This window comes from Bubalus bubalis, chromosome 20, assembly GCF_019923935.1.
Source record: "Bubalus bubalis isolate 160015118507 breed Murrah chromosome 20, NDDB_SH_1, whole genome shotgun sequence".
NCBI lineage: Eukaryota > Metazoa > Chordata > Mammalia > Artiodactyla > Bovidae > Bubalus > Bubalus bubalis.
Genome location: NC_059176.1, coordinates 61565136 through 61586954, shown reverse-complemented (window position 1 = coordinate 61586954; position 21819 = coordinate 61565136). Strand labels below are relative to the sequence as shown.

The 21819-nt window shown below is 41.2% G+C and overlaps 1 long non-coding RNA gene across 4 annotated transcripts in view; it reads left to right on the top strand.

Moving 5' to 3' along the window:
• The first annotated feature begins 505 nt into the window (after positions 1–505).
• LOC123330776 overlaps positions 506–21819 on the top strand; it is a 32795-nt gene continuing 11481 nt past the window's right edge. Inside the window, exons 1-3 of one of the 4 annotated variants that reach the window (XR_006546904.2) lie at positions 506–1307; positions 3003–3240; positions 10717–10789. This is a non-coding gene — a long non-coding RNA (uncharacterized LOC123330776). Of the gene's footprint in view, positions 1308–1330; positions 3241–10716; positions 10790–21819 lie in introns of those variants that run through there. The other 3 variants (XR_006546905.2, XR_006546903.2, XR_006546902.2) reach the window with 3 other exon arrangements.

The window sequence follows — 21819 nt, the reverse complement described above, 5'->3', positions numbered from 1 at the left end:
AGGAATAAATTAGGAATATGGAACTAACAGATGCAAACTACTGTGTATACATAAGGAACAACGATAGAGCACAAATCGTTATACACTCAGTGTCTCATAATAGGGACTTCCTAGGTGGCTCAGTGGGAAGTAATTCTCACAGGTGGTTTCAATCCCTGAGTTGGGATCTCCTGGAGGAGGAAATGGCCACCCAATCCAGTATTCTTGCCTGGGAAACCCCATGGACAGAGGAGCCTGGAGGGTTACAGTCCATAGGGTTACAAAGAATCAGACATGTCTGAGCTACTGATTTCTTTTTTAATCTTGTAATGATCTGTAAAGAAACAAAATCTACAAAAGTACTGAATCACTATGCTCTACACCTGAAACTAACACAAGATTGTAAACCAACTATACTTTAATAACAACTTATTTATTTTAGTATTTTTTCAGGTTTCATGTTTAGGATGTAAACAGGATTGTACATGAGGGCAAAGATTACAGATAGATTTTCTTCATCTCACTTGACCCGAGGTTGAGCACATGTGCTACCAGCACAGAGCGGGTGCTGAGAGCCGCAGGGGAAGGTAGAGTAGGTAACGGAGTGACTACTGATTACCCCAGATCCATTGTAGGTAGTCAACCTAGAGCAGTGGTTCTAAACTTACAATGCACTGTAGAATTTTCTGGGTGCTTTAAAAATACAGATGCTTGGTGTATCGCTGACCCTGCTCAGAGTGGCAATTGTCTTGCTGTTCATAGTGTTGGTTGAATCCAGGGTAGGCAAGGTGCGAGCTGAGAGGCTGGAAGAAGACTTGAGGAGCCATAGGGACTGCAGACACGTTTTTTCTCTCCTGGCTGGCCTGGCAGCCTTAACACAGCCTCTCTCCTGGCTGATGCAGCAGCCACAGCATAAACATAACATAGCCATAACAGAGCCATAACATAGCCACACATGACATAGTCATGGGGTCACTCCAATGTAGCCCCAGTGCAGCATCAGGCAGGGCTTTCATGATAACGTTCATACAGGGGTACTGCACAGATCCTAGCCCACAACCAAGCGAGCATCTCGTGATGCACGTGTGAGGTGCTAGAAATTATCTCAGCTGTTACATAGTCATTATTTACAAAATGTGGAGCAGGAGAGCCTGAACACACCATCTTGGCTCATTTGCTCTCTCCCTACACTTGGGTTCCACCCAAACAAATTGAATCAAAGCCTCTGGCCTTGTCACTGATGTTTATTGTGAGCCTTCCCAGAAATCCCAGCTTAAATCGCATATCTGGTGCAAGGACCATGGCTCTGAATATTGGTTGTCTGAAAGGTGAGTTTGTTCTCATTGGAAATGGAAAACCACCTGGTAATCCTTATTTGTTTAGAAACAATGGTAGTATCGGAGCTTAAAGTGAGGGATTCAAAGAAGAAGTAAAAATGTACGGGAAGTGCCAGGCTTGAGTTCTTAACCTGAGATCCCTGAAATCATAGGGGTTCTTGTAAACCCGTGAAATTGTGTGCCAAGTTTGGAGTATATGTGGGTCTCTATGTTTAGGGGTTGGGGTGTTAGTCACTCAGTCATGTCTGACTCTTTGCAAACCCATGGACTGTAGCCCACCAGGCTTCTCTGTCCGTGGGATGTTCTGGGCAAGAATACTGGAGTGGGAGGCCATTCCCTTTTCCAGGGGGTCTTCCACATCCAGGGATTGAACCTGTATCTCTTATGTCTCCTGCATTGTCAGGCAGATTCTTTTCCACTAATGCCACTGGTGATGGAGAGAGAGGGGTAAAGATTCATCCCTTAGAGAGGATTCTCAAAAGAAGCCACAGAGGGAAAAGGCACTTTCATGAAATTCATACATACACGAAGATGCACAGTGTTAGAGAAAATGTGGGAGGGTCCTGAGTACTTCCCCAAAATGTCACTTCTGCTTCTTTCACATGCTCTGATTCTTTCAGTCACCAGTTCCTTGTTCTCAGGGGACTGCTGTGGCTCCCATCTGCTGTCCTGCCCTAGAGAAAGTCATCTTTCCTTGGAGCACCTTAGCACAGCTGAGTGGGTTCCATCTCAAACTACAAATGATGAAGTAGAGCAGGCAAGATGAGCCAACAGCGAAGACTGTTGATAAGATACTTCCTAACACACAAGGGTCACAGGAGGCGTCTTCTAATTCTTCCCATGCTCCTGCTCCAGATGTCAGTTCCACTTTCCAGAGATCTTAATATTTGACTTCCTCCTGACCTTCCACCTCCTCTTGGCTGGGACAGTCTTAGCTCTGGCTACCGGCAACCTTGTCATGAGCCAAAAGTCTCTGGCAGACCACTTAGAGATTCCCGTCTCGTTTCTGAAATAAGGGACGTCTTCACGCCTTCAGCAACCCGTGATTTCCGTCTGTTTTCATAGGGAGGATGGCAAATAGGTTTGAATTCACATGCTAAACCCCACCAATTGGTAAAAGCATCCTCACAAAACTTCTTAAACTGAAACACGTGTGGGTATTCTGTGAGCATCTTGCTAAAATGCTGATGCTGATTCCCTCTGAGACCCCCTGTGAGTAGCAGGCTGTGGGAGAGTTCTGTTGCGAATGATTCATCGGCTGGGATCCTTTGGCCACGTCTGTCCAAGGGTCAAGGACAGGGTGGCAGAGCCCTGAGGTGCCCTGAATTTGCCAGATGAGATAACAGCTCTTGCACAGCCCTGCTCCTGCCTGGATGCTTTGTGGCTGCCACAGACGTCCTGCTCAGTGAGCTCCAGTTTTCCTTTTCCTTGTTTACTTGTTATTCCTTCCCTTAGCACAGAGAGGAGGATCTTTATTGTCCCTACAACCCAGGAGCAGCTCACATTACAGCCCTGCCATCAGTGTGCTTCAGATCTGGCCTTGGCAGCCCTGTAAGAACTGGCTCTCTTTTGCCGATTGGATGGGTCTGGAGAGTTTCTGCTGCCCCAGCCAGCACCGTGTGACCAGAACCCCAGGTGTTCCCGAGTTTCAGTCAGACCCTTGCAGCTGTCTTGTTTCTTGCCGAGGTTGAGGCATCCACTCCGATTCTCTGCTGAGTCTGGAGCCCAGCCCTTCTGAGGGTTGGCTCTGCTTCAGATACAGCTAATCCAACCCAGATGGAGTGTGAAGGTGAGATCCTGACAGCATCTAGGGATGGAACTTGGACTCTGAGCTGCAGCATTTCGCCCTGGCTCCCTGGATGTTGCCCTTAGGGGCTGGTGCCAATCCAGCCTGGGCCAGCATTAGCTCTGCTACTGCGACTTGGTGAGTCAGATGTTGTTGGGACTTGCTGTTCCAGTCCTGGAAGCTGCTGGCATGCTAAATGATTATTATTAATAGTAGTGGTATTAGTATTAATAATAATGATATAAGCACTAACAATTAGCATTTATTGATTGCTTCCTATGTTGCAAGCTGTAGACTAAGTGTATTGCACGTATTTTTTCATATAATTCTCCGAAGAACTCCATGAGATAGTTTCTCTTTTTGGCACAATCTTTGTAATAGAGAAACTGAGGCCCAGGGGGTCAAGGAACTTACCCCAAATCACTCAGATAATGAGAGGTGGAGCGAAGACTGGAACTCACAGTTTTCCTTCAGTTTTAAAGCCTGTGCTCCTAATCACTAGGGCACACTGTCTCCACTGCCCAGTGCCCAAGCCATCCCTGATTGACAGCTGCTGTGAAACTTCAGCAGTGAAAAACCACTAATGAGTTTCCTTTAGAAGCTGCTGAATGTCAGAGGGAGAGATGTTTGGGGGAGGCATCTGATTCTGCAACATTTGTGCTCTGGAACTCTGCATAAGCAAAGTTCTTAAAGGTTCGTGGGCACACTATTTGCATATAAATGACTACTCATAGTTTAAATATCCGGGAAGGGAGTTGATACCTTCTGTCATTCCCGATTATTTAACAAATTAATAAGGAAGCATGACCAGCTGAAAGTGGAAATCATTTCAGGCTGGGAGTGACTATAAAGCTATACTGCAGTAGATGGGCGGAGACAGCGGCCGGAAGCAGCCATATGTCAACGGGAAGCAGGAGGTGCAATGCCATCGCCTTCACAGCCTGAATATGAGTATTCGGTCCAAGTGCCAGAAAGTTTGACCTCTCCTGCTCTGTGATTTCCCTGGCAGACAGTCACACTGCCGCATGGAAATGCTGCCAGACAGTGCAGTCAGCCCTTGCCAGATACACCATTTCTTTACTGATACACAATCCATCAGGCTTTCTTCTTTTTTTTTGGCTGTGCCATGCAGCATGTGGGATCTTAGTTCCTTGACCAAGGATCGAACCCACACCTCCTGCACTGGACTGCCGGGGAAGTCCCCAGAAAACACCATTTTAGGGTAGTTTCTATACCATTAATTATGATTGCTTTGCATTTTTATTACAATTGTCCTTAAGGATGTTTAAAGAGTTTTCAAAGACATTTTTTAAATGCCAGTGATCATCTGAAGGATCTCCTGGTGCTTTGTTTGTGGCATCTCTTGGCCCCTAACTTTGGAAGAAATACCGGAGCTCATATAGTCCTGAGCTGAGTGCTGCCAAGGTTACTGGGTTCCTTGGCTGGGTTTCTTGATGGTAAACAGAAACTGACTCCAATTAACTTGGGCAGGGAAGAATGGGCATTTATAAGAAAGCATCTACTAGTTTACAGAAGGGATGACTAAGAACCGGACGGGAAAGGAAGTAGGAGAGCTCTGGAAATCTAGGCGTCAAGAACGAGTGCTCTGCCTTTAGAAACTGCTCAGTGTCAAGAGGAAACCATTCATCTTTCCTCTTGAGTCATACAGTCCTGGGGTGGAGAGCACTCGACAAACGTGCTGCAGTCAAGAGCTCACTCCTGGGACCAAGGCAGGGAAACACCTTGGCTGACAGACAATGCTGTTTGGGTAGCTTGACTGGCAGTACAGCCCCAATTATTACCCTCCCTCTATCCATGCCCTTGTAATGACTTCACAGCTTTTCCCTCAATGGGGAGGTATTGTTTCTTCACCTTAAACCTTGGCTGGCCTGCTTTAGCTGTGTTGATGATGTTTTGGGCTTCCCTGGTGGCTCAGCAGAAAAGAATCTGCCTGCCACTGCAGGAGAGGCAGGTTTGATCCCTGGGTTCGGAAGATGCCCTGGAGAAGGAAGTGGCAACCCACTCCAGTGTTCTCGCCTGGAGAATCCCATGGACAGAGGAGACTGGCGGGCTACAGTCCACGGGGTTGAAAAGAGCCGGATACGACTGAGCTACTAACACAACAGCCATAGGTGACATCTCTGGGGGTGGGCCACAGTGGGCTCATAAGCTTCTGCTCTCTCTCTTTCAGGAAGCTTCAAGTCTTGAGAACAAGTGCCCGCCAACGTGGTGGGGCATGAGAGGCTGTGTGCCGTGCAGAGGGGCCGTCCCAGCTGAGTCATCCTAGCCAGTGTGTTCCTTAATTCCGCTGTGCCTCAGACAGCTCCCCAGCCTCAGCAGTTCAAGGCGGCAGTCCACGTTTATTACCTCACACGGCCTCTGAAGGTCAGGAGCCCACGTGCCACTTAAATGGGGGGGTTCAGGCTGGGGGTCTCTCACAAGGTTTGGACAAGATTTTGGCCGGCCCTGTAGTCATCTGAGGCCAGAACTTTCTCTTCTGATAAGTTGCTCTTACAGGCCAAGTGGCCCTCTCACTTGGCTGGTCAGTCGGCATTACTTGTTTACTAGACAACTTCCTTGCTCCTCACGGGGGCCTCTCTCCCCCTCTAGGCTGCTTGTGTGTCCTAATAACAAGCCCATGCCCCTCCCCAGAGCAGACCATCCAGGAGAACAAGCTGGAAGCAGCAATGTCTTTTGTGACCTCAGAAATCCCACACCATCACTCTGCCGCACTCAATTAGAAATGAGTCTCTATGTTTGGCCAGTATTCAAGGGTAGGAGAATTACGCTCCATGGTTCAGAAGAAAGAATGTGAAAGAATTTTCAGACGCATCTTGAAACCAGCACAAAAAGCCAGCCTCTAGTCACCTGTCCAGCTGACCGAAGAGGCATGGGCCCCTGGGATCAGCCAGACCAGCCCACATCAGCAGAAGGTCCCAGAAGACCACATAAACTTAAAAAAAAAAATGTGTGTTTTAAGCCACAAACATTTATAGTATACAGTTTGCGATATGTGTGTGTGTGTGTTAGTCTCTCAGTTGTGTCCGACTATGCAACCCCATGGACTAGAGAACTGGTCCAGCTCTTCTGTCCATGGAATTCTCCAGGCAAGAATACTGAATGGGCTGGCATTCCCTTCAGGGGATCTTCTTGACCCAGGCATTGAACCCGGGTCTCCAGCATCGCAGGCAGATACTTTACTGTTTGAGCTGCCAGGGAAGCCTCACAGTTTGTTATGTAGCAATCATTAATATACTTATTAATACCGCATGCAGTGAATGGCTTCCCCAATGGCTCAGCAGGTAAAGAAATCCCCTGCAGTGCAGGAGACACACAGAGAAAGAAATGCCAACCCACTCCAGTATTCTTGCCTGAAAAATTGCAGAGACAGAGGAGCCTGGAGGGCTGCAGTCCATGGGGTCGCACAGAGTCAGGCATGACTGAGTGACTGAGCACACGCAATGACAGAGGGCTAGCTCTCCAAAGAAATGTCAGACTTAGATCTACTGACATACCTGTCTTCAAGGAATGTGCAGTTCTGTGAAGGAATGACACAGGCAGGCTTCATAAAGCGAAAGGACCACAGTAGAAGCATTGCAGGGCCCAGAGTTCTGTCAGACTAAACTCCTACTGCAGATGCTAAGTGATACTGCTTTTAAACTTATTTTATGAAAGTAGAGTTGATTTACAATGTTATGTTAATTTCCGCTGTGCTGTAAAGTGAGTCATATATGTATGTATGTGTGTGTGTATATATATATATATATATATATATATATATATATATATATATGAAAAGTGAAGCTGGAAGTGAAAGTCAGTCAATCAAGTCTGACTCTTTGCAACCCCATGGACTATACAGTCCATGGACTTCTCCAGGCCAGAATACTGGAGTGGGTAGCCATTCCCTTCTCCAGGGGATCTTCCCAACCCAGGGATCGAACCCAGGTCTCCTGCATTGCAAACAGATTCTTTACCAGTTGAGCCACTAGGGAAGCCCTATATATATGTGTGTACACACACACACACACACACACACACACACACGTATCTCACTCTCACTCACTCAGTCAATTATCTCCAACTCTTTGCAACCCCATGGACTATAGTCCACAAGGCTTCTCTTTTCATGGTATTATCCAGGCAAGCATACTGGTATGGGTTGCCATTTCCTCTTCCAGGGGATCTTCCGGATTCAGGGATTAAACCCGAATTTCCTATGTCTCCTGTTTTGGCAGGTGGATTCTTTACCACTGCACCACCTTGGAAGCCATATTCTTTTAAAAAATGGTTTATCACAGGATATTGTGTATAGTTGCCTGTGCTATACAGTAAGTCCTTGTTTATCCACTCCATATATAATAGTTTGCATCTGCTAATCCCGAACTCCTAATCCAGCCCTCCCCCGCATCCCCCTTGGCAACCACAAATCTGTTCCCTGTACCTGTGCGTCTGTCTCTGTTTCATAGATAAATTCATTTGTGTCATATTTTGGATTCCACATATAAGTGGTATCATATGGTGGTTGCCTGTCTCTTTCTGACTTACTTCACTTAGTATGGTCATCTCTAAGTCCATCCATGTGGTTGCAAATGACATTATTTCATTTTTAATGATTGAAAACTATACAAAAAAGATCTTCATGACCCAGATAACCATAGTGGTGTGATCATTCACTTAAAGCCAGACATCCTGGAATATGAAGTCAAGTGGGCCTTAGGAAGCATCACTACAAACAAAGCTAGTGGAGGTTATGGAATTCCAGTTGAGCTATTTCAAATCCTGGAAGATGATGCTGTGAAAGTGCTGCACTCAATATGCCAGTAAATTTGGAAAACTCAGCAGTGGCCACAGGACTAGAAAAGGTCAGTTTTTGTTGCAATCCCAAAGAAAGGCAATGCCAAAGAATGTTCAAACTACCTCACAATTGCACTTACCTCACATGCGAGCAAAGTAATGCTCAAAATTCTCTAAGCTGGGCTTCAACAGTACATGAACTGAGAACTTCCAGATGTTCAAGCTGGATTTAGACAAGGCAGAGAGATCAAATCATCAACATCCACTGGATCATAGAAAAAGCAAGAAAATTCCAGAAAAACATCTACTTCTTTATTGATTACACCAAAGCCTTTGACTGTGTGGATCACAAAAAACTGTAGAAAATTCTTCAAGGGATGGGAATACCAAACCACCTTATCTGCCTCATAAGAAATCTAAATGCAAGTCAAGAAGCAATAGTTAGAACTGGACATGGAAAAACAGACTGGTTCAAATTGGGAAAGGAGTACGTCAAGGCTGTATATTGTCACCCTGCTTATTTGACGTATATGCAGAGTACATCATGCAAAATGCTGGACTGGATGAAATACAAGCTGGAATCAAGATTCAGGGAGAAATATCAATAACCTCAGATATGCAGATGACACCATCCTTATGACAGAAAGAGAAGAGGAACTGAAGAGCCTCTTGACAAAAGTGAAAGAGAAGAGTGAAAAAGCTGGGTTAAAACTCAACATTCAGAAAACTAAGATCATGGCATCTGGTCCCATAACTTCATGGCAAATAGATGGAGAAACAATGGAAACAGTGAGAGACTTCATTTTCTTGGGCTCCCAAATCACTGCAGATGGTGACTGCAGCCATGAAATTAAAAGATGCTTGCTCCTTGGAAGAAAAGCTATGACCAACCTAGAAAGCGTATTAAAAAGCAGAGATATTACTTTGCTGGCAAAGGTCCATATTGTCAAAGCTATGGATTTTCCAGTAGTCACGTATGGATGTAAGAGTTGGACTATAAAGAAATCTGTGCACCAAAGAATTGATGCTTTTGGACTGTGATGTTGGAGAAGACTCTTGAGAGTCCCTTGGACTGCAAAGAGATCACACCAGCCAATCCTGAAGGAAATCAGACCTGAATATTCACTGGAAGGACTGATGCTGAAGCTGAAACTCCAGTACTTTGGCCACCTGATGCACAGAACTGACTCATTGGAAAAGACCCTGATGCTGGGAAAGATTAAAGGCAGAAGGAGAAGGGGACAACAGAGGATGAGATGGTTTGATGACATCATCAACTCGATGGACATGAGTTTAAGCAAACTCCAGGTGTTGGTGATGCATAGGGAGTCTGTGGGGTCACAGAGAGTCAGACATGACTCAGTGACTGAACTGAACTGAGTATTCAATTGTGTGTGTGTGTATGTGGATAACATCTTTATCCATTTATCTATTGATGGACATTTAGGTTGTTTCCATGTTTTGGCTTAACTGTGAATAGTGCTACTATGAACATTGGGGTTCATGTATCTTTTTGAATTGTAGTTCTGTCTTGGTGTATGCTCAGGAGTCGGGTTATTGGGTCATACAGCAACTCTATATTTAGTTTTTTGAGGATCCTCTATACTATTCTCCCGAATATTCATTGGAAGGACTGATGCTGAAGCTGAAATTCCAAAACTTTGGCCACCTGATATGCAGAGCAAACTAATTGGAAAAGACCCTCATGCTGGGAAAGATTGAAGGCAAAAGGAGAAGGGGGCACAGAGGATGAGATGATTATACAGCATCACTGATTCAATAGACATGAATGTGAACAAATTCCAGGAGATAGTGAAGCACAGGGGAGCCTGGCATGCTGCAGTCCAGGGGATCACAAAAAGCTGGACATGACTTAGAGACTGAACAACAACAGAATTCTCCACAGTGACTGGACCAATTTACATTCCCACCAACAATGCAGGAGGATTCCCTAGTCTCACATCCTCTCCCGCATTCTTTATTTATAGATTTTTTAAATGATGATCATTTTGATTTGTGCAAGGTGGTACCTCACTGAGGTTTGATTTGCATTTGTCTAATAAGCAGTCATGTTGAGCATCTTTTCATGTGCCTGTTGCTCATCTGTATGTCTTGTGATTGACTCTTAATTAAAAGACTGGTCAACCCTGGAGGGACATTAGCCTCAGCCTTTCCTAAGAGATGCCATCTAAGCAGGGTTAAAAGCTTCATAGGAATTGTTGAAGTACTGAATATTAAATACTGAACTATTCAGAGGGCTTGAATATGCAAAGCCTTAATGGTGTGAAGCAAGACGGCATAGTTTAGAAACCAGAAGTAGTTCAGAATTCCTAGAACCTGAGGTATAAGGGGACACTGGTGGAAATGCAATATAACAGGTAGAAAAGGGGCTGCCCATCAAAACCTTCACATGGACATGAGATCATCCATCTTACTGTTCCCGGAACAGTCCTGGAGGAGGACAGTCCTACTGATTCTGTTAGTATGGTGCCCTTTCAATATCAAGTCAATCCTGGTTTGGATGATAAATTATATGGTCAACACACCCCTATGTTGGTATAAGAAGAACCAGTTTTCACAGTTCAATCAGTAATGGCACTTTTCGCTCTATGATGAAATAATGGGGGAAAAAAACGTAATAAATTGGAGAGAAAACTAAGAATCAAGAAAGTTATTTTTGATGAGTGATTAGAAAGGCAAGACTTTCCAAAAAGTCTTCTTAATCCTGTTTTTCAAAAGATGATATTTATTCCTACAGCTTCCTATTAGAAGTGCAAACTTACTGTTTAATATGAACTGAAAGTTTTCTTTTCCTAGATTTCTACCACATTTTCTTGTTGGCTGTCTCTACTTTTAAAGAAAACTGCTGATAATTTTAGTGTAATTTAAGGTAAGTATGCCATGTTGTTAATGTTCCCCATTAATTACTAAAGTCACATTATTCTGAAAATAGAATTTTTAATAGTTATCTTTTTCTTTTTATGTCTTATCACTAGTCTTTCATCACATTCAACACAGATAGTCATATGTACTAAAACCAAAATACTTTTACACTGACTGAAAAAAACTTGCAAACCTCTCTCTCCAAGGAAAGATTTTTAACTCAGAAAATAGCAATTTTGTGATGAGCTACCAGATAATTTACATTATCTGTCAATGGTGGTATTGCTTATGCATTTCCTTTCAGATCCATAGTTATGAAAAATAGAATTCAATTAGTGACTGGTTCTTAGGAAGTTCTGGCATTTATGATTCAACTCAAAAAGATAGCATTACATGGACAGCAAGTGATTATACAGCAATACTTTTTAGTACATCAGAGGAATTTCAACAGTTACTGAAAAGAAAATAAATTTTCTCATTTCTGCAAGTTATACATTTAGATGTTTTCTGTCTTTAAATAAAAGATTTTAATGTCTCTTCAATGTCTCCAAGATTTTAATTCTTTACCTTGGTCAGACGTTTTTATGGTTGTTAACTCATTGTTGTGAAGCCGCTCACTCGTGTCCAACTCTTTGTGACCCAATGGACTGGGGCCCACCAGGCTCCTCCATCTATCGAATTTTCTAGGCAAATATCCTTCTCCAGGGGATATTCCCAACCCAGGGATTGAAACTGGGTCTCCCGCATTGCGGGCAGACGTTTTACCATCTGAGCCACCAGGGAATCATTTGTAATTTCCTTATATAATTTTTTCAGTCATAGTTATTTAATATTTATCTTAAAAATTTAGATTGATACATCCCCCCCCTTAGTTTCAGTGTAAAATTAAAGCAGAAAATAAAGGGATAAATACAAATTAATGGAATCCAGTATGATTTTATTTTTAATCCACTTTGTTGGTTTAATGATTTTATAGAGTTTTACCAGCTGAGCTAGCAGGGAAGCCCAGTGGCTTTATAGAGTATATCTTTACTTACCACAGTCTACTTCAAAGTGCTGTTTCACCAATTCATAAACAACCTCATGTTAGTATACTTTCATGTCTTTCCCTGTAGCCTTTGTTCTATTATCGTGATGCATTTTGCTTTTTTACCTATTATAAACAGTAAGCTAGTAAGCTACACTGTTATCAGTTTTGTTTTAAATAATCAACTACCTATTAACAGTGGAAATCACTTGTCTATGTATCCAAGCCGTCCGTTTCTAGTGCTCTTCATTCCTTTGTGTAGACCCTCATTCTATCAGGTATCACTTTCTCTCTGCTTTGAGGGAACTTCATTTGGTCACTGGTCATAAACTTTTTTAGCCTTTGTAAGCCAGAGAAAGTTTCTATTTCAACTTCAGTTATTTAAACATCTGATTGGAGTACAGTTGATTTTCAGTGTTGTGGTAGTTTCAAGTGTATGGCAAAGTGATTCAGCTGTATGAGTACACACAGTCATTCGTGTTTAGATTCCTTTCTCATGTGGCTTGCCACAGAGTACTGAGTTGGTTTCTGTGCTATACAGTAAGCGGTTGCTGTCTACTACTACTTATATATAGTGGTGTGTGTGTGTTCCTCTCAAACTCCTGATTGATCCCCCATCCCCCACAACACTTCCCCTCTGGTTATCTTCAGCGTTTGAAAGCCATTTTCATAGGTTATAGAACTCTAGGTTGGCAGTTTTTTCTTTCACTACTTTAAAGATATTACTCCACTGCCTTGTTTTTCACATTGTTTCCTTGGAGAAATATGCAGACGTTTCCTTCTGCTTGCTTTACAAATTTTCTCTCTATCACTGTTTTTGAGGAGTTGATTATGATGTGAGATGTATTGAGTTCTTAGATGGGTGAATTTAGAGTATACATCACATTTGGGAAATTTTTAGCCATTATTCTTTTAAAATGTTTTTCTGTTTATCCCCCTATCCCTCAGGCACTACGATTGCTTGTATACTAGGCTGATTGAAGTTTTCCTGCAGCTCCCTGAAGCTCTATTTGTTTTTGAGTCTTTCTGTGTCTCATTTTAGTTTCTTTTGTTATGTCTCTAAGTTCACTAAATTTTCTTCAATGTCTAACCTGCCATTAATCCAATCTAGTAAAAATTTTTTTAATTTAAAAAAAATTAAAATTATTTTTTAATTTTTAGCTCACACATTGTAGTTTTTATCTCTTAACCTTTTATTTGGGTCTTTTTCTTTATATTTTCTGTCTCTGTAATTTTCTGAACATATGGAGTACAGCTATAATAAATGTTTTAGTGTACTTTTTTCTGACTGTAACATCCATGTTAGTTCTGGGTTGGTTTCTGTTGAATTTTTCTTTATTATAAGTTATATTTTTCTGCTTCTCTGCATGCCTGGCAGTTTTAATTAGATGCCAGGCAGTGTGAATTTTATCTTTTATGGATGTTGTATATTTTTGTATCCCTATGGATCTTCTTGAATTCTGTTTTGGAATGAAGTTAAGATAATTGGAAAGAATTTGACTACTTCACATCTCACAGTTTTAGCCTTTGTGAGAAGGGTAATGGTCAGTCTATGGCTAATCATTCCCACATGCAAAGCCCTCTGAGTACTCTACCCCGTGCCTTAAGGACCGTGAGCTTTTCCAGTCTGGCCACTGGGAACAGGCATTATTTCCAGTCTTGCATGGATACAGACGCCTGTTACCTCTCATTCTGCCAGGTGACTCTTCCTGCCACTTTAAGCAGTTTCTTCACAAACGTGCACCGATGCGTACACAGCTGACCCTTCAGGGAGGGCCTCTTCACACCCCAGCTCTGCCCCTGCCCTCTCGTCTTCTCTCTGCCCCTCTGTTCTACAGACTCTGGCCACCTGGTTGCCCCCTAGATGGCTGATTGTGTCTCATTGAATTAGGAAGCTTGCTTGCTTTCTTGTGGGTTCCTTGTCCCTGCTTGTTGAATTAGAAACTCTCTTCAGGCAGTAAGTATCAAAAATGTAAGGAGATTCCAGAAAAGCATCTACTTTTGCTTCATGGACTAGGCAAAAGCCTTTGACTGTGTGGATCACAACAAACTGTGGACAATTCTTAAAGAGATGGGAATACCAGACCACCTGACCTGCCTCCTGAGAGACCCATACATGGGTCAAAAAGCAACAGTTAGAACCTTACTTGGAAAAATTGACTGTTCAAAATTGGGAAAGGAGTTACGTCAAGGCTGTATATTGTCATCCTGCTTATTTAACTTCTGTACAGAGTACATCAGGCAAAATGCAGGGCTGGATGAAGCACAAGCTGGGATCAAGATTGCCAGGAGAAATATCAACAACCTCAGATATGCAGATAATACAATATGCAGATATGCAGATAATGGCAGAAAGCAAAGAGGAACTAAAGAGTCTCTTGATGAGGGTGAATGAGGAGAGTGAGAAAGCTGGTTTAAAACTCAACATTCAAGCAACTAAGATCTTGACATCTGGTCCTAACACTTCATGGAAAATAAAAGGGGAAAAATGGAAGCAGTGACAGATTTTATTTTCTTGGGCTCCAATGTCACTCTGGACAGTCATTTCATGACTGCAGCCATGAAATTAAAAGACTCTTGCTCTTTGGAAGAAAAGCTGTGACAAAACTAGACAGTATATTTAAAAGCAGAGACATCACTTTGCTGACAAAGGTCCATATAGTCAAATCTATATGTATAGAAAAGGATCTCTTAAATAAAACCAAGGAAATAAGGGAATTAAAGAGAGTAATTAAAGTGTATTAAATTTTGAAAAGCAAGCAAGTTCCAGAAAAACATCTATTTCTGCTTTATTGACTATGCCAAAGCCTTTGACTATGTGGATCAAACTGTGGAAAATTCTGAAAGAGATGGGAATACCAGACCACTTGACCTGCCTCTTGAGAAACCTATATGCAGGTCAGGAAGCAACAGTTAGAACTGGACATGGGACAAAAGACTGGTTCCAAATAGGAAAATGAGTACGTCAAGGCTGTATATTGTCACCCTGCCTATTTAACTAATATACAGAGTACATTATCAGAAACGCTGGGCTGGAAGAAGCACAAGCTGGAATCAAGATTGCCGGGAGAAATATCAATAACCTCAGATATGCAGATGACACCACCCTTATGGCAGAAAGTGAAGAGGAACTAAAAAGCCTCGATGAAAGTGAAAGAGGAGAGTGAAAAAGTTGTCTTAAAGCTCAACATTCAGAAAACGAAGATCGTGGCATCTGGTCCCATCATTTCATGGGAAATAGATGGGGAAACAGTGGAAACAGTGTCAGACTTTATCTTTTTGGGTTCCAAAATCACTGCAGATGGTGATTGCAGCCATGAAATTAAAAGATGCTTACTCCTTGGAAGGAAAGTTATGACCAACCTAAATAGTATATTGAAAAGCAGAGATATTACTTTGCCAACAAAGGTCTGTCTAGTCAAGGCTATGGTTTTTCCAGTGGTCATGTATGGCTGTGATAGTTGGACTGTGAAGAAAGCTAAGCACTGAAGAATTGATGCTTTTGAGTCATGGTGTTGGAAAAGACTCTTGAGAGTTCCTTGGACTGCAAGGAGATCCAACCAGTCCATCCTAAAGGAGCTCAGTCCTGGGTGTTCATTGGAAGGATTATGCTGAAGCCGAAACTCCAATACTTTGGCCACATCATGCGAAGAGCTCACTCATTTGAAAAGACCCTGATACTGGGAAAGATTAAAGGTGGGAGAAGAAGGGGATGACAGAAGATGAGATGGCTGGATGGCATCACCGACTCGATGGACATGAGTTTGAGTGAACTCTGGGAGTTGGTGATGGACAGGGAGGCCTGGCTGCTGCAGTTCATGGGGTCACAAAGAGTCGGACACAACTGAGCAACTGAACTGAACTGAAATTTTGAAAAAGTCTATTCATTACACTATAAGATGTATACTAGAAGAAGAAGCTAATTACAAAGAACATAACTTTCAAAGGGTCAATATCAAAAATATGTTTAGAAAAGCCTTCTAAAATCATTGAGACAAAGTTTATCAGTACAAATAAGGGCAAAGTCAGTAATTCTGATAAAATGTTTCTTTAAAAAAAAAATCAAATAACCATAATATACCTTACTGGTTAGAATGTAAATTCATGAAAGCATTTTGTAAAATAATTTTTCATTTTTTAAAAAATTGAAAATGCATATACTAGTCTACAACCCATTCCTAGGGATATACCCAATGCACTGAGATGTGTTCAGGAGTGTTCATAGCAGCAATATTTCTAATAGCAAAGTTTTAACAACAATAAAAGTCCGTTGATAGGAAGATGACTGGATTGTGGTATATTCACATAATAGAATCCTATGCAGTAATGAAACTGAGTTGAGTACAGCTCTATATATCTCAAAAGGGATAAGTCTCATGATGGTATTAAATGAAAAAAGCAAGTTACAATAAAAACCAAATAACATAATACTTCTTATATGAAGCTCAAAGGCATATGAAGTATAAATAATATATCATTAAGGGATTCATGGATTATGACAGAAAACAAGAAATAATGTATATAAATTTTAGAAGATTAGTTACTCCTAGGAGGTGATGAAAAAGAGAGAGGGGAGTTGGTACAGAGAGGAAAGTTCAAAATTATTGCTAATGCTCTATTAACCTTTGTGGAAGATTTGAGTACTTTACAATTATTTTTACACCTTATACCTTTATATTATTTATTTTTAGGATACATGAAGTATTTTATAATAATAAAAATTAGTGAAATAATTTTTTATTCATACTAGGTATGTAGGGAGCAGAATTTTAATTGTTTAACTTAATCTTATTTAGCCTCTCAAAAGAGCTGTCCTTAAAATTATAATTTATTCAAATACATTATAAACTAATTGAATTTTAAGATAGTATTTGGAGGTCTCAAGTTCTTGAAAATAATTGCGCCTGTTGAAAGATTAACATATGAGCAACCAATTAAAACATTTAATTGAAAATATTAACCTTACATTGACATAAAGTGTAAACACAATCAACTTACTTTAAAATTCCCGTTTGAAATAATTAACAGGTCTTTTAAAAATGAAAGTTATAATTTTTATTCATTTAAAGATGAATTCCTAACAATAATATTAAAATACAATTACATTTCAAACTGTTTTAGTCATTACTTTTGTTTTTAACTGTAACATTACATTAAAAAAATTATAACCTCTTTATTGTTAGAACTGACAAAAATACCAAAAAATGTACTTATATAATAAGACACAAAATGAAACAAATTTGGTGTGAGTGTGTGTTCAGTGTGAATTTTACACGTAACATTCTCTACAAATTAACAACTTAAGGGAAAAAGCTATCATTGTGAGTCCAGGAAGTCATGGTTTAGAGTTGAGAGGAAGAACTCAAATCTCTCACATCAGAAATGCTGACCCCAGGGCCTTTTCAGATGTTGTTGCCTTTGCCTGGAATGTTCTCTTTCCTTAGGTATCCTCATGGATACCATCTTCACTATATTCAGATCTCCACTCACCTTTTCAGAGAGATTTTTCCTTGTCATTTTATCTAAAATATTAACTTCAGTTCAGTTCAGTTGCTGAGTTGTGTCTGACTCTTTGCGACCCCATGGACTATACAGCACATCAGGCCTCCCTGTGCATCACCAACTCCCAGAGTCCACCCAAGCTCATGTCCATTGAGTCAGTGATGCCATCCAACCATCTCATCTTCTGTCATCCCCTTCTCCTCCCACCTTTAATCTTTCCCAGCATCAGGGTCTTTTCAAATGAGTCAGCTCTTCGCATCAGGTGGCCAAAGTATTGGAGTTTAACTTTCAGCATCAGTCCTTCCAGTGAACACCCAGGACTGATTTCTTTTAGGATGGACTAGTTGGATCTCCTTGCAGTCCAAGGGACTCTCAAGCGTCTTCTCCAACACCACAGTTCAAAAGCATCAATTTTTCGGCGCTCAGCTTTCTTTATAGTCCAACTCTCACATCCATATTTGACCACTGGAAAAACCATAGCCTTGACTAGACGGACCTTTGTTGGCAAAGTAATGTCTCTGCTTTTTAATATGCTTTCTAGGTGGCTTATCCCATCCTTAATAGTTCATACCTCCTTATTTCTCTTCATTTTCCCTCTATTGCATTTACTGTATTCTTTTTTAAAAAAACTTTTAATTGTATATTGGAGTATAGTTGATTAACAATGCTGTGTTAGTCTCAAGTGTACAGTGAAGTGATCCACTTCTACATATATTTATTTTTTCAAATTCTTTTCCTATTTGGTTGTTACATAATATTGAGCTGAGTTCCCTGTGTGGTACAGTAGGTCCTTGTGCAGTTGTTTTCTAACATGCTATTTATTTTACTGTTTTTTCCTATCTGTCTCCAAAACAGAATTTAATTTAAATTCTCAAGGATAAGGATTTATGTATTTTCTTTCCTATCTGTTTATCTATCTATCCAACCATACATCACTATATCACCAATATATTAATAAATATATTAAATATTTGTCAAATGAACACAAGATGAATGAATGTCATTATAAAATAAGAGCTATCCATCTTTAGTAGATCAACAGTTTGGGTTAAAATAAGCTTAAGTAACTGGGTTAAAGTATACAATAGACCTGTATCTTTTACAAGTTCATTGGAATCCAAATTGTTACAAACAATGCAAAATGAACTAATTTCATCATTAAGTGTTAAGAGATACATGTAAAAATTGTCACAAAAGAGTTTAGTGGCAAGTCTTACATATCACAATTCTACATTGATAAGTTTTAGAGATACTTTATTGTTGGAGAAATGAATAAATGTTTATATTTGTTTTAATTAATATTTTATTTAAAGGTATATTACATGGCTTATCAATTTAGAATAGTTTAGGTAGAGAATTAAAAATTCAATTAAGCACATAATACAAAAGTGTTAACAGTAAATTTAAAATACTAGTTTAAGCTCTAAATTTTCTATCTCTGTCACCATATGGGAAAACATCATCTGTGCTCACAATAAATGATGTGATTTACACCCCTAACCCCAGGTTTGGGCTCTAGTGCTCTTCTCACTATACCTTATCTGGGCTGCTTAGAGAAAGTTGAATCCATGTTTTGGAGTAGGGAGTTTTCAAGGTGGGCTGGGGTTTTTGTTCAAAAAAAAAAGCAAAGAATGCTTTTAAAGGTTTGCTGCTGCTGCTAAGTCACTTCAGGCATGTCTGACTCTGTGTGACCTCATGGACGGCAGCCCACCAGGCTCCCGCGTCCCTGGGATTCTCCAGGCAAGAACACTGGAGTGGGCTGCCACTTCCTTCTCCAATGCATGAGAGTGAAAAATGAAAGTGAAGTCGCTCAGTCGTGTCCGACTCTTCTCGACCCCGTGGACTGTAGCCCACCAGGCTCCTCCATCCATGGGATTTTCCAGGCAAGAGTACTGGAGTGGGGTGCCAGGTTTAGAGGTGGCATAAACAATTTTCAGAAACGACATGAAAAGTGGTTTTCACTGGAAAGATTGTAATGAAACGAGAACAAAAGTGAAAGTGTGAGTCTCTCAGTCACAACCAACTCTTTGCAACCCTATGGACTGTAACACTCCAGGCTCCTCTGTCCATGGAATTCTCCAGGCAAGAATACTGGAGTACGTAGCCATTCCCTTCTCCAAGGGATCTTCCCAACCCAGGGATTAAACCCAGGTCTACTGCATTGCAGGTGGATTCTTTACCATCTGAGCCACCAGGGAAGCCCAGAAAGATTGTGCTAATTTGGCTAATTCGAATAAGAGTAAATTGTAGATAAGACAGCTTACATCTGTGAAAAGCAGGGGTCAATAATGATATTGGAAATAAATTTCTTTACAGATAACTAGTACTATAGTTCATGTGATTATATTCAAATATAAAACTCTTCTTTGGTTTAATTGTATGTTACCACCTGCCTATACTCCTGCTCTGTGACCCTGGGATATGCCCAGGATTCTACAGAACACATTCCTTTTCTGTCAGCTGCCTTCACGTCAGGTTTTTATCACTCAGGGTCCTGAATAGAGCCTGCAGGCCTGATGAAGGGAGACTTAGCAGACTCCTTCACCTTTGCTCCGGTGGGTTTTGCATCTGGTTCCTTCTCCTGCCCCTGTAGAAGCAGTTGATGAAGTTTGTGTTTTTTCTCAGATATGAAGAACAGACGCCATGGCACCCCTTAGATTCATCAGCTGGCTAGCATCTAGTCCTGAGACATGGGTCCCAGGTCCACAAGGCCCCTCTTCTGAGCGGTTTCCTGTGATTGCTCCCCTGTGATACCTCAGAGTTCTCTTTCTGCCTTTTCAATTAACAACCTTATTCCTAGTTAAAATTTTTTCATCTTTCATTCTTTAAAATAACTTATGATTCTGTCTTCTAACTAGTCCCTGACTGATATCTCTCATTCATTCCGACTCTCATCTACAAGGTAATATCCATCAAAAGTTGCTGTAAATCCTTCTGTACATTTCACCCTGCTTTTAGAATTACACGTGCATGAAAACACACACACACACACACACACACACACACACACACACACAGATGCACACAGTGTGTAATCTGCAGAACCTTGAATATTTTATCACATAATGCTTCAGATCAGATCAGTCACTCAGTCGTGTCCGACTCTGCGACCCCATGAATCGCAGCACGCCAGGCCTGCCTGTCCATCACCAACTCCTGGAGTTCACTGAGACTCATGATCATCGAGTCAGTGATGCCATCCAGCCATCTCGTCCTCTGTCGTCCCCTTCTCCTCTTGCCCCGAATCCCTCCCAGCATCAGAGTCTTTTCCAATGAGTCAACTCTTCGCATGAGGTGGCCAAAGTACTAGAGTTTCAGCTTTAGCATCATTCCTTCCAAAGAAATCCCAGGGCTGATCTCCTTTAGAATGGACTGGTTGGATATAAGGCTTAGGGAAGCCCAAACTTCTCCTGGATTCTTTTAAACTTCTTGGACCATCTCTTTCATGTATCTCTCTCCTCTGTGTCCCATGGCTTTACTGGTTGACTCTGGACCATGTTAACCCAATGAGAAGTCCAAAATCTCCCTGAGTTCCCCTGAGAGAGAGTGCAGTCCCACAGAAGCACTAGTGGGCATCAGACTTCGCTCATAATTCCATATGGGGGTGAAAGAAAGGTTTACAGTAGTTTATACTAAAGATTTCTACCCCCGAAAGTTTTCTCTAATTTGTTTTAGAAATGAAGGTTTCACTTTATGTGTAAAAGCTGTACTGTTCAGGGCACAGAGATTCATGATTTTTATATGATTTTGACTGTGTGGATCACAATAAACTATGGAAAATTCTGAAAGAGATGGGAATAACAGACCACCTGACCTGCCTCTTGAGAAACCTATATGTAGGTTAGGAAGCAACAGTTAGAACTGGACATGGAACAAAAGACTGGTTCCAAATAGGAAAAGGAGTATGTCAAGGCTGTATATTGTCACCCTGCTTATTTAACTTATATGCAGAGTACATCATGAGAAACGCTGGGCTGGAAGAAGCACAAGCTGGAATCAAGATTGCTGGGAGAAATATCAATAACCTCAGATATGCAGATGGCACCACCCTTATGGCAGAAAGTGAAGAGGAACTAAAAAGCCTCGATGAAAGTGAAAGAGGAGAGTGAAAAAGTTGGCTTAAAGCTCAACATTCAGAAAACGAAGATCATGGCATCTGGTCCCATCACTTCATGGCAAATAGATGGGGAAACAGTGGAAACAGTGTCAGACTTTATTTTTTTGGGCTCCAAAATCACTGCAGATGGTGATTGCAGCCATGAAATTAAAAGATGCTTACTACTCCTTGGAAGGAAAGTTATGACCAACCTAGATAGCATACTCAAAAGCAGAGACATTACTTTGCCAACAAAGGTCTGTCTAGTCAAAGCTATGGTTTTTCCAGTGGTCATGTATAGCTCTGAGAGTTGGACTGTGAAGAAAGCTGAGCGCTGAAGAATTGATGCTTTTGAACTGTGGTGTTGGAGAAGACGCTTGAGAGTCCCTTGGACTGCAAGGAGATCCAACCA